The sequence below is a fragment of the Marmota flaviventris genome, chromosome 4 (assembly GCF_047511675.1).
Source record: "Marmota flaviventris isolate mMarFla1 chromosome 4, mMarFla1.hap1, whole genome shotgun sequence".
Taxonomy (NCBI): Eukaryota; Metazoa; Chordata; class Mammalia; order Rodentia; family Sciuridae; genus Marmota; species Marmota flaviventris.
Genome location: NC_092501.1, coordinates 38,274,262 through 38,286,918, shown reverse-complemented (window position 1 = coordinate 38,286,918; position 12,657 = coordinate 38,274,262). Strand labels below are relative to the sequence as shown.

Below are 12,657 nucleotides of genomic sequence, written 5' to 3'. Positions count from 1 at the left end.
GGGGACCCCCGAGCCCCTGAGGATGCCCTGGAAAGGAAGAGCGGAGGTGGAGCAAGGGGAGGAGCTGCAAGAGGCAGGCTGAGGACCAGAAGGGAAGCCTGCTTAGGATGAAGCCCCACCCCTGAGACTGGACACTGGAGTCCACCTTCCTTCATACCTGGCCAGCTGTCCCAATGCCTCTCCCTACCAGAACCAGCCAGGCACCTCTTTCTCTCGGAAATCTTCCATGCACTCCCACAAGAGAGTAGGTTCTCCTTCCAATCTGTCCTCCATAACCTGAGCACAGCTAGAAAGAACTCTCTGAAATCCTCCTACTGAATCATTCCAGGTATCTGCCTGGAACCCAGGTCTGACTTGGCACAATTTGGGCAGGAATGGACAGATTAACAAAATGAATAAGTATATGATGCTTAAAAATAATATTTGGGTGTCCCAGAGAGTCCATTAAGCAGAATGGGTAAAAGCAACAAGAATCATAGAGTCGGGGCTGGGGATGTGGCTCAAGCGGTAACCTGCTCACCTGGCATGCATGCGGCCCAGGTTCGATCCTCAGCACCACATACAAACAAAGATGTTGTATCCGCCGAAAAAACTAAAAAATAAATATTAAAAATTCTCAAAATAAAAAAAAGAATCTTAGAGTCAAATGAGATGGGAAGAAAGTTCTGATCCCTGTCTGCCTCTGAGAAGGGACCCATAGCCCCCCTGCTTGAGTGAACTGAAGCTGCAGGAAACTGTGCAAGGGATATATGGTCAGTGAACACACCTCCACTGAAGAACGGGGATGCAGGGCCAGGAATGTGTGCTGTTGGGGTGGGGGTAGAGGGAGTGCCAGCTTTTCTTTTAAAAACACTTGTTATTGCATTCTAACAGTAGGATTCTCAATGACATTGCACATGTATTTATAGCACTGTTTGGGATATGACAAGGATGTGCAAGGGGGGAGCAAAGGAAAGGCCCTGGTGGGAGTTGCTATAGCCAACATAGGGAGGGTGTCACCATATCATGGTGGACAAGAAGAAAGAGGAGCAAGGAAAACACCTGCTGGACAAGAGCTAGAGGCTCTCAATGTCACTTCTGAGGCATTCCCCAAGGCTAGTAGGGTAGAAGGTTTCCAAATAGGGATGAAATATTAAATAACACTGAACTGCAAAAAGATAAGGTTACCTCCTACTTATTTCTTTTTCAGTTCTTCCAATTACTTCAAGAGGCAAAAGTGTTCCAGGTAGTTAATATATTTTACTTACAAAATTATTAAACATGCAGAAAAGCAAAATTGTGAAACACCCTTTTCCCATTGTGCAGAAATATATCAGGACATCCTTCTGCTGCAGAGCTCTTCTCTATAAAACAGACATAAGTCATTAGACAGCTGAAGCCCAACCCCACCCTTCCCCCTTCCCTGCCTCCTGCGGCCCTGCTGTTGATATGCAGTCTGCCTTAAGGTCTAATTGACTTTCCTACACTTTGATATTTGTATATTACAGTTTCCCTGTGCTTTTCACTTTACATAAATTGTTACCATGCAGTGCATATCATGCTGCAACTTGCTTATTCTTGCATCACGTTTTTGATATTTAGATGCCTTGGCAGATGGAGTTCTCATTCCCTGGCTTTGTATTTTAGAGTATTTGATGAAACAGCAATTTTAAAGTTCACTCACCCATTGGCCTGCCCAGGTGTTGTTGCATGGTTCCCACTTTTCTAAAATGATCCATAGCAATACACTGAATATCTGGGTTACTTGTATCCCTTTGACTCCAAGAAAGGGCTTCTCTAGAGTGGATACTTAAAAAAAAGTCTCCTTAACAAGGTATGCAAAGGTCTAAGTAGGATTACCAAATTGCTTCCCACATAATGGACTATGTGGGACTAGTTACCATTTCCTGTTTCCACCAGTCTCATCTGGTTGATGTATTATCAGACCTTTTGAATCCTGCAAATCTTATGGGTGTGTAAAAGTATATCATATTTTAAATGAACATTTCCTTATCATTAGGAGTTTGAGATTCTTCATAGCCAGTCATGTTCTTTTGCATATTTCTTACTCTTGTCCTTCACATATTTTTAATGGAGTAGTTTGTCTTTTTATCAATTTTGTAGGACTTTGTTATAAATCTGTATACTAATAATCAATCATATATGTTGGAAATAACTTCTCCTACCTTCTCCTGCTTTTTTTATTTTGGGTTTTTAAATCAAATAGAAAAATTTTTTTTCCAGATTTGCTTTTTACATCTTGTTCTTCCTTACCTCCAGTATCATAATGCAGTTTCCTTTGTTTTCTTATTAAATATTTTATGAGTTTTCTTTCTACCTGGAAATTAATATTTAATCCACAATAAATCGTGCCTGAAGCCACCACTTTATCTGCATGTCACAGGTTTTCCTTTGTAGGAGTCACATTCCCAGACCATTTTATTTTGAGACAGGATCTCACTAAGTTGTTTAGGGCCTCACTAAATTGCTGAGGCTACCTTTAAATGTGTGATGCTCCTGCCTCAGCCTCCTGAGTGTCTGGAATTACAGGCATGCACCACCATGCCCAGCTAATTTTAAATGTTTTCTAATATCCATTAGGATTTCTTTTTCAACCCCTATATTATTTAGAAATACGTTTTTATTTCCTGGTGGATGGGAATTTTCACTATTTTTTATTTTTAGCTTTTATTAGCACTTACATGTTTGTGATTTCAGCTACTTGGGATTTGTTGATACTTACTTTGTTGCCCAATATATGATGAACTTTTTGTGTTTCATATGGGTTATGTATTATATTTCTATTTTGTACTGATTACCTTAGATTTTTAATATGCTTAGATTTTTTAATAGCAAAAGTTAAATTAATCAGTATATCTTCCTCCCACAAACAAACAAAAAAAGACTTGATAAAGCTTTAACTTCCATCAGCCCTTCCCCACTTTACCTGTTTTCTTTGTCTAGCAGTTTTAGTTTCATATATATATATATATTAGTTTCATATATTTCATATATATATATGAATATATATATATATATATATATATATATATATATATATATATATATATATATATTAGTTGTAGATGGACACAACACAATGCCTTTATTTTTATGTGGTGCTGAGGATCAAACCCGGGTCCTGCCTTTGCTAGGCGAGTGCTCTGCTGCTGAGCCACAATCCCAGCCCCTAGTTCCATTTCATTTTTATGCCTTCTAAATTAGTCAGTGTCATTTTTATTACTCCTCCTATTGGACTTGGCCATGTACTGGCCCATTTCCCCGTGTTCCTCATACTGTATTCCCCCTTCTAGATTTAACTGACTCCTTCCTTAAATATGTCCTTTCATGCTCTCAGGGAGACCTGTAAATGGCAAATTCTCTTCGTCATTACTTACCTAAAAATACTTTGACCTTACTTCCAAAGGATGAATTAGACTAAAACAAATGTGGAACATTTCTCTGCTTAGCCCTTGCACTCTGAAGATACTATTCCTGGGCTGGGGGTGTGGCTCAAGCGCTCGCCTGGCATGTGTGCCGCCCAGGTTTGATCCTCAGCACCACATACAAACAAAGAATAAAAATAAACATTAGTCTCTTGTTTAATTGTTCTTTTGTATAGTCTACCTTTCCTCCCCTGTTGTGAATTAAGTTATTATTTGTCTTTCATATTCTAAAGCTTCATTACCATATGTCAATGGTAATTGGATAGGATTTGCATGTGTTGCCCACCAAAGTTCACATGATAAAAGCTTGGTCCCAGGTGTGGTGTTGAGATGGTGGAACCTTTAAGAGGCTGGGCCTAGTGGGAGGTATTACATCTTGGGGGAATTGCCCTTGCAAGGGATTAATGCTGGTCTCAAGGAGTGAATTCTCTAGAGAATGAGTTGTTACAAAGCAAATTCCCCTGTTTCTGCTCTCCCTCTTGCTTCCTGTTACCTCTTCCTCATATGCTACCACCACTGTGATGCCATGATCCCTCACCAGAGCAAAGCAGAATCCAGCACCATGCTCTTGAACCTCCAGAACTATGAGTTACATAAATCTCTTTCTTCACATATTACTCAGAATCAGGTATTTTATTATAGCAACACAAATTGACTAAGACAGTCAAGGTTTGAGTTAATTTTTCCTGCTCAAAATCTGAATCTGGAGATGCATGTCTTTCAATAATTCTAAAAATTTTTAAAGACCCCCCTCTTCACAAGGCTGGGGAGGTAGCTTAGTGATAGAATGCCTGTCTAGCATGCATGAAGCCCTGGATCCAACCCCCAGTTTCAGAAAGGGTAAAAAAATAAAATAAATCACCTCTTCACCATTCCTTCCAATTTTTCATCCTAAAATTATGATGCATATTATATTCTCTTTTTACCCAAACTTCTTTCTGTATTTATTCCCTTTCTTGTTTTCTGTTATGTTCTCTGCCACATCCTATTTCACAAATTCTTTCTTCCTATGTAGTTAATCCGCTATTTAACCCGTTGAGTGGAGTTCTCCTTTCTAAATGGCATTGTCTTTTCAGTTCCAGTTCTTTTTACCTAATTTCTTTTTTCTAATTTTCCTGTTCCTTTTTATAATATTATTTAATGGTTTCAATGCAATCTTCTTGGTCTTGAGCCAGTTAAGAGAAATTTATATTATAGTGTCATCAGATTGTTCTATTTTCTAAAGTTTTTGGATTCTAATTCCTATTTATGTTATCTGCTGATGTCTGTTTATGGTGAATTACTTCAGGGTAAGTTTTGGTTATGGATCCTTGTTGGTTTGGAGTTGAGGTATTTTTGTTTTTGTTTGTTTTTGCTAAAGAAATTTCTTTTTTACTTGGAGGGACTGGACTCTGATCACTGAAGCTCAGGAATTCAGAGCTATGCTGGGGAACATAGTAAGACTCCATCTCTTAAAAAGAAAGAAAGGAAAAAATTTCTATATATTCCCGTTTCTAAGTGTTATTTTTTTAATCATAAAAGTATATTGAGGGGCTGGGGTTGTGGCTCAGTGGTAGAGTACTCACCTAGCATGCATGAGGCACTGGATTCGATCCTCAGCACCACATAAAAATAAAATAAAATAAAGATGTCCACCTGAAACTAAAAAATAAATATTTTTTAAAAAGTATATTGAATTTTCTTAAATGCATTTTCAGGCTCTATGGAGCCGATCATGATCAAATTCTTCTGCAATATCATTTCCTTCATTTTCCCCCTGGCACATAGACTTCAATTATTGCCTTAATTAAAATGGCTTCACTCTCTACCATCCTTTCTGTTTTATTTTTCTCCATAAAAGTTATCACCATCTGACATAATTAAGAACTATTAAGGGTTTTTTTCATTGCTGTATTTTCAGTGGCTAAAATCCCTAACATTTTATTTAGAATGTTTGTGTTGTTTGGATAGGGAGATTGATTTACAGTTTTCTTTGGGAAGGGGTTATGTTTGTTGAACCAGTTTTTTTGCAGGACCTTATGTAGGGAATGTTTCAAGCTGGCAAAATTACTTTAAGACCCAGAGTTTTCTCGAGTTATTTTAGTCTTTACCTCCCCGGAGCCAGTGAAGAGGAGCTGGGAAGTGCTGTAGGGCTCCTGGAAGCAAAAGTCTTTCTTCTTTTCTCTACAGAGCAGTTCTGCTCCCTGTAAATATGACATCTTTCTGTGTACTTCTTTATTGGACTTCAACTTCTCTCCTTTTTGGAACCACACCAACTCCAGGGAAGCTCCTGTCCAGTCTGGATTCCTACTTTTGCAAGAGAATTTGATTTTACACTCAAGAGTGTGCCCTTTGCATTGACGCTGTGTGCTCTGCCAGCTTTATAGTTCCTTGCAAGTTTGTCTCCATTTTCTCTTTTGAATTGAATCCTCGCTTCCTTTAGCAGTCTTCCCACCTACTTTTGTAGATCAGAATGTTAGCTGATGCCTAATCTAATTGAAGACCGAGTTTGTATTTCTGTTTCTTGCCTATTTGGTCTTAGAAAATCTTGAGGAGGGGAGGGAAAGGTGATCTTATTCCTTGCAAGCCTAGAAGACTTCAAGCACTCTGTATAAGCCTGCCAGCTTCCTGCCATGGGGCTTTCTCTGTGGGACTCTGAAACATCTGGGTAATGGCAGTGGATCTCTGCAGTGGTTTTATGTTAGCTTCTGTGAGGTGACTGCAGAACCAACATCAGACAAAACTTGTACGAAGCTCTTGGATGTTTTACAAAAAAAAAAAAAAAATTCTTGTCCTCAACCTTGCATCACAGGCCTAGGGTTTATTTTTCCTCAAAGAAGGAAAATTTTCTTCCTCATCCAGAGCCTAGACAATAAAGCTTCCTAGGGCTACAACCCACCAGGGACCAACCCGTGTGTGTGTGTGTCCATCCCTAATTCCTGCCTCCACACGTCACAACCAAGTCTTCCTGGAGAATTAGTTGATCTAAATGTGGAGCAATAAATATACAAGATGAACTTGAAACATCTTGTCATAACAGGTAGCAAGGCAGCATTCAAAGACAACTGGGGTCACATCAAAAGGACAAGAGTTATCCTGAAGAGACTCCAACTAGACAAAAATGGGAGAGTTGGAGCATCAATAATGATAATAACTAAAATGTTATTATATATTAAATATATAACATATATATTTAAATCCTTCATCAACTTTTTTTTTTCTGGTACTGGGGATTGAACCCAGGGATACTTAAACATTGAGCTACATCCCCAGCCCTTTTTTGTATTTTTGTATTTTATTAGAGACAGTGTCTTGTTGAGTTGCTTAGGGCCTTTCTAAATTACTTAGGCTGTCTTTCAACTTGCAATCCTCCTGCCTTAGCCTCCGAAGTCACTGGGACTATAGGCGTGCACCACTACACCCAACTAGCTCATCAACTTAGAAAGATAACAGATAGCAATTCATTATCTTGAAAATTGATAAACAAATGCAAAGAAACAAGCATTTATCCTGCCTTTCCTCTATGAACTGTTCCACTAAGTGACCACATACATGAGAAGTGTCTCTACAAAATTTATCCATCTGATAAATAAAAAAGAAATGGTATAATTAGAACATTACCATTTCCATCCCCCAAAGAATTAGCAAATGTTAGCATTAAACATCTCTGCTGTAATAGATAAGTGACCCCCAAAGGCCCATGTGTTGGAGGCTTGGTCACCAGCCTGTGGCACTACTGGAAGGTGGTGGAACCTTTAAGAGGTGAAGCTAGTGCAAGGAAGTTAGGTCACTGGGAGTATGCCCTTAAAAGGGATAATGAAATCCTGCCCCTTCCTCTTTTTGCTTCCTGACAGCCATTAGGTAAGTAGTTTCCTCCAATATGTACTCCTACCATCATATACTACCTAGCCACAGACCCAAAAACAATGGGCCAACTGACAGAAGACTGAAACCATGAGCCAAAATAAATCTATTTTTAAGTTGTCTATCTGAGGTATATTATCACAGTAATGAAAGTTCATTAACACAATCTCAAAAAAAATTGAACTTTGCATTACATATCTCCTTATAAAAGAGCACCCCACAACCTAGAGTCTAACTGAAAACTTTGAACCTAAGGTCTGATAGAACCTCCAGATCCAGTTTTCAACTTGCAGGAAATACAGAGAACAGAGGGGTGTATTGTACTGCACCATGAAAATGCAATCAGAGAAATCCAGACTTGAAAATCTTTACAGAGAAATGACTCAACTTCTTCCATGGATGCGTTATAAGAAAAAGAGAAAAGGAACCTATGGATTAAAAGAGCAAGACTAATCTTTAATGTCTAGAGAGTTACACCTGGGTGATAAAAACCATAAAGAACCCAAGGAAATAATTATTGCAAAATCGAAGACCATGAGCATTTTTGGGAGGAGGGGGCAGTGGGGACTGGAATGGGACGCAGAAGGGTAGTACGGGGTGCCTGGGAAAGTACTATTTCTTGGCCTGGGTGATGGTTATGTGGATGTTTATATTATAATTCAGTAAGCTTTACATTTTCGTTGTTTTCTCTAAGAAGCCTAACTCTGAGGCCCCAGGCAAACAGAGCCAGAGGCGAGGCCAAGTGGGCCTGGTGGAAGAAAGGTAAGGCAGGGGGCCTCTAGATACAGCTCCATTTGGAAATGCGTCCTGCGCTGCCGTGCAGGAGACGCACTGCAGGGGGCGCTGAAGACACACTAGGAGAGGAAGGCAATTCCCAGCCTGGTCCCAGAGACACGCAGAGGACTCTGTCTCGCGTCCAACCGGGAAAGAAGAGAGGAGAGGGCACATCCCTCCCAGTAAAAGGAAGGGGCAGGCCGCGGCACTCTGAGCACCGGCGCAGAGCTGGAGATCAGTGTTGAACTTGGGCTTGGCCCCGCGGGACCCACGCGAGTCAGAACTCGGCGGAGCCAGCGGGACACGGGCGTTCTCGGGAAGCCAAGCCAGGGATCCGGGCCCCGCGGGGGTTGGCGCGGCCCTGGATCCCGCGAGAAGACTCAGGCGGTAATCCGCCGAGCCCCGCAGGCAGCTGGCACCCAGGGGAGCAGCAGGCCTTTTGCCGGTGTCCGCGTGGCCCAGCGCCCGGAGGGGTCGGGTCCACTCCGACTTTCTACGGCCCAGCTCACGCTCGCCTCCGAAAAACCTTTGCGGCCTGAGTCTGGCTCTGGAGGGGGCCCAACCTGGCTCTGGTTCCGGAGCTGGCGGCGCTGGATTTGGGTCGGCCTTGCCTCCGGTCCTCCCCCGCTTCCCCCCCCCCCCCCCAGCACTTTCCAAGCTGGGAGGGAACGCGGAGGCCTCTGGCAGCTGAACGCCCACCTGCCGGGTTTCGGGAGGATAGAGGTCAGGGCGCCCCAGTGCCCTCACTACCTACCCCCTGCATCACGACCAGGAGAGCCAGGACTGGGGGCGCGTGGGTGCAAGAGAGCAGGACTAGGGCTGGTGGGCTTCCCTAAAGGACCACAGTAAGTCTAAGACGCGGGGATCGCTGGCCACCCACTTGGCAGACAGGGAGACTGAGGCTTCCGGCGTAAGCGAGGGCGACCGAGTGCGTGCGTCTCCCCAGGCGGCGCCTGCCTTTGCCACCGGAAGCTCCCGGGCCGAGGGCGCTGGGGAAGCTGCTCCTACGCCCGGATGCGTCACTCCGCCCACTTACTTATCCACGCAGGTGACACCCTTTAACCACGGCCCCGCGCCACCCGCCCTTGGATGCTGGCGAGACATCAGGAGAGGGCAAAAAAGGACAGGCCCAAGGCCATGTCCCTAACGCCTACCAGCCCCAACCTCCTCTCCAGGTAGCAGGTGGGCGGCGGGCTCTTCCCAGGCCTCGGAGTCTGCGGCTGGGAAAGGGCGCTAAGTGGAGGCAGTTGCCTGCGTGGGCTGGGGTCCCAGATGAGGTTTCTCCCGCGATCCAGCTGTTGTAAGACGTGTCCAGGGACAGGAGCCGGACGTAGAGTCCACTGAAGGCAATCTCCCTCCACCCTGCTCCCAGCCAAGTGCGAGGTGTTCTTGGGGCAGAAGGGCCAGTTAGCCCAGCTTGACAGGCCTCTAAGAGGTCACAGTATCCGGGAGGCCCCGAGGGAGCGAAAAGCCAAGTGGGACCTAGAAAACCCGCAGTCTGACTCCGCGCAGGGGCTCTCTTCTCTCCACCCAACTCGCAATGTCCTCCTGACGCGGGATCCTTTCCTTTCTTCTTCCCCCTTGGACTTCTGCCCTCAACTTCTGTCATCTTTCTCCAAAGATACCCCTCCACTCCCAGGACTGTCGCTTCCAGTTCCCAGTGTCCGCCACAGATCGCTGCTCCCAGTACCGACTCGCAGACCCGCCGCGACTAGATACGGGCGCAGTTTTGGAAATGCTGGTGGCGAAGGGAACACACTTTCTCTCTGAGGGCTTCCAAACAGTGAGGAAGAATGTGGCACTTCTATTTATGCCAGGCGTCGACAAGTATCCAGAGAACCTAAGTTAAGGGATATGGAGGCTCCTTTGGAGACATCCTCTGTCAAATGAGGGAAAGTAGGCTTTTCCTGTTCATCGTTTCCATCTTTTTCGTATTGTGCCATGGGAGCATATATTTCTATTGAAACTAACTTTTCAAAGAAAAAAAATATTTCAAGATAACAAATCAGGTGGTGGAAGTCAACAATACATAAAACATGATACAATTTATGGTTAAAAATGTAGCAAAAGTTTATTTCTGTGATCTTAAACCAAAAGACACCCAAATGGTTATGAAGTTATCTGCTAGAGGGATGCCACATTGGAGGCAGGCCATCATCAATGGGATTCTGTCACTGTGGTTTTTATTTTTACAATAAAAGAGGGGATATATTTTATACATTGTTTGTGAAACTGAATAAATACTGATATATAGATATCCAATAGGGAACCTGAAGAAAGCAGAAAACATATTTTGTCTTGGAGGGGTACCACTGGAAGGGGTGCACGGTCCTTCTAAGGAAGGATGGAGGAAACAGCAGGTTTGGTCTCTGGTTCCAAGATGTTGCTTTTTTTTTTTTAAGAGAGATAGAGAATTTTTTAATATTTATTTTTTAGTTTTCGGTGGACACAACATCTTTATTTTATTTTTACGCTGAGGATTGAACCCAGCGACTGGCGCATGCCAGGCGAGCGCACTACTGCTTGAGCCACATCCCCAGCCCCAAGATGGTGCATTTTTGCTGCCTCCTATAGGGAGTATGAACTCTCATCTCACAGAAGGTGGGGCATACCCACTCCTGCAAGCCCTTTTTATAGCACTAACCCATTCATGAAGCAAAATGCTCCTGTACTAAACACACCTCCTCTTAAGTTCATGCTTTCAACATTGTTATATTGTGAATTAACTTTTGCATAAATTGGGGGTACACATTCAAACCAATGAAAAGACATATTCATGTTAGCTAATATTACTTTTAAAAGCATAAGAATGTTAAACACACGATGTAAGGTAAAAGTTACCTCTGAGGAAGTAGGGAGGGAAGAGGAGATTGACTTAAGGAGGAGCATGCTACTCCACAGTAGGGGTCACATGTTAGATCTAAAGTGTGGGTAGATTTGCAGCATTCATTACATTATCATTATAACTTTACATATATACACATTTTTAAGGTAAATCCTGGTTCATTAAAATTATTTATGTTAAGAAAAAGACATCATTAATAGGCAATTCAGAGACAGAGAGTATATGCTCTCAATATATGTGACAAAAGGTTCATATCTAGAATATATAAAGAACTGCTACAATCCAGGTGTGGTGATGCATACCTGTAATCTCAGTGACTCAGGAGGCTGAGGCATGAGGTTCACAAGTTCTAGGACAGCCTCAGCAGCTTAGAGTAACTCTGTCTAAAAATAAAAAAAAAAAAAAATGGGAAAGGGGAGGCAGCAGGGCTAGGGATGTAGCTCAGTAGTAAAGTGCCTCTGGATTCAATCCTCTATACAAAAATAAAAACAAAATAAAACACCTATATATCAATAAAAAGACAAGTCAATTAGAAAATGGGCAAATGACTTCAACAGGCACCTTGGAAAGAGGATATCCAAATGTCCAATAAGTCCATGAAAAAATATTCAACCTCATATTTCATATTTCATGAAAATGTACATTGAAACCACCATGAGATACCACTATGTACCAGATAGGATGCCTAAAATAAGGAAGACTGAGAATATTAAGTGTTGACAATGCTATAGAGCATCTAGAAATCATTAATTGCCAGAGAGAGAGTATATTGGTTTACTGACTTTGTAAAACTGTCAGACAATACCCATTAAATGTATGTCCAACCCTACGACCCAGTAATTTCACTTCTAGATACTTACCAAAGTGAAATATATGCATATATCTATAAATGACATGTACAAAAATGTCCATGACAGTTTTATTAATAACAGCCCCAAACTGGAACAAATAGTCATCAACAAGATAAATAAATTGTGATATAGTCCTTCAATTAAAAATAACAAATTATGGGGTTTGGGGATGTTGCTCAATTGGTAGAGTGCTTGCCTTGCATGCACAAGTCCCTGGGTTCTAATCCCCAGCACCACACACACCAAAAAAATAAATAAATAAATAAAATTAAGGATATACCCAACAACATGGATGACTCCCAAATTATGTTGTAACATAAGGTTATGATATAAGATCAGATGCATATGTGCTCATGATTTCATACATTTAAAAGCAAGTTAATAAAATCATAATAATAGAAGTCAGTGGAGTGGTTGTCTCAGTAGGCGGAAGTCTCACATGAGAATGAGCAGGAGGGAATGAACCTTCAGGAATGATGGAAACATTCCAGAATTTTATCTGAAGGGTGCTCATATTGTGTATACATATTTTTTTTGATACCAGGGATTGAACCCAGAAACCCTCAACAAAAAACATCCCCAGCCTCTTTTTATTTATTTATTTATTTTTTATTTTGTGACAGGGTCTCATAAAGTAGTTTGGGGCCTCACTAAATTGCTGAGACTGGATTTGAACTTGTCATCCTCCTGTCTCAGCTTCTGAAGCTACTGAGATTATAGTCGTGGGCCACCATGCCTAGCTACAGATGAAAATTTTTATTGAGTTGTACAATTAAGGTTTTGTATTCTACTATATATAGGTTATGTATTTTAAAAAAAAAAAAAAAACTAGAACTGAGGATGTAGCTCAAGTGGTAGAGTGCTTACCTAGAATATGTGAGGCCCTGGGTTCACTCCCTAGCACCACAGTAATAAATAA

The 12,657-nt window shown here is 42.0% G+C and overlaps 1 long non-coding RNA gene across 2 annotated transcripts; it reads right to left on the bottom strand.

The window, feature by feature from the left end:
- Nucleotides 1-1,285: 1,285 nt before the first annotated feature.
- Nucleotides 1,286-9,006, bottom strand: LOC139705422 (uncharacterized). Of its 2 annotated transcripts, XR_011707310.1 has the most exons (4): nucleotides 8,797-9,006; nucleotides 4,991-5,066; nucleotides 3,378-3,532; nucleotides 1,286-1,343 (listed from the first exon to the last, which is right to left on the bottom strand). It is a non-coding gene; the product is annotated as an uncharacterized lncRNA (long non-coding RNA). The 2 variants fall into 2 exon arrangements; XR_011707309.1 differs by having other exon boundaries at nucleotides 3,378-5,066.
- Nucleotides 9,007-12,657: the final 3,651 nt, after the last annotated feature.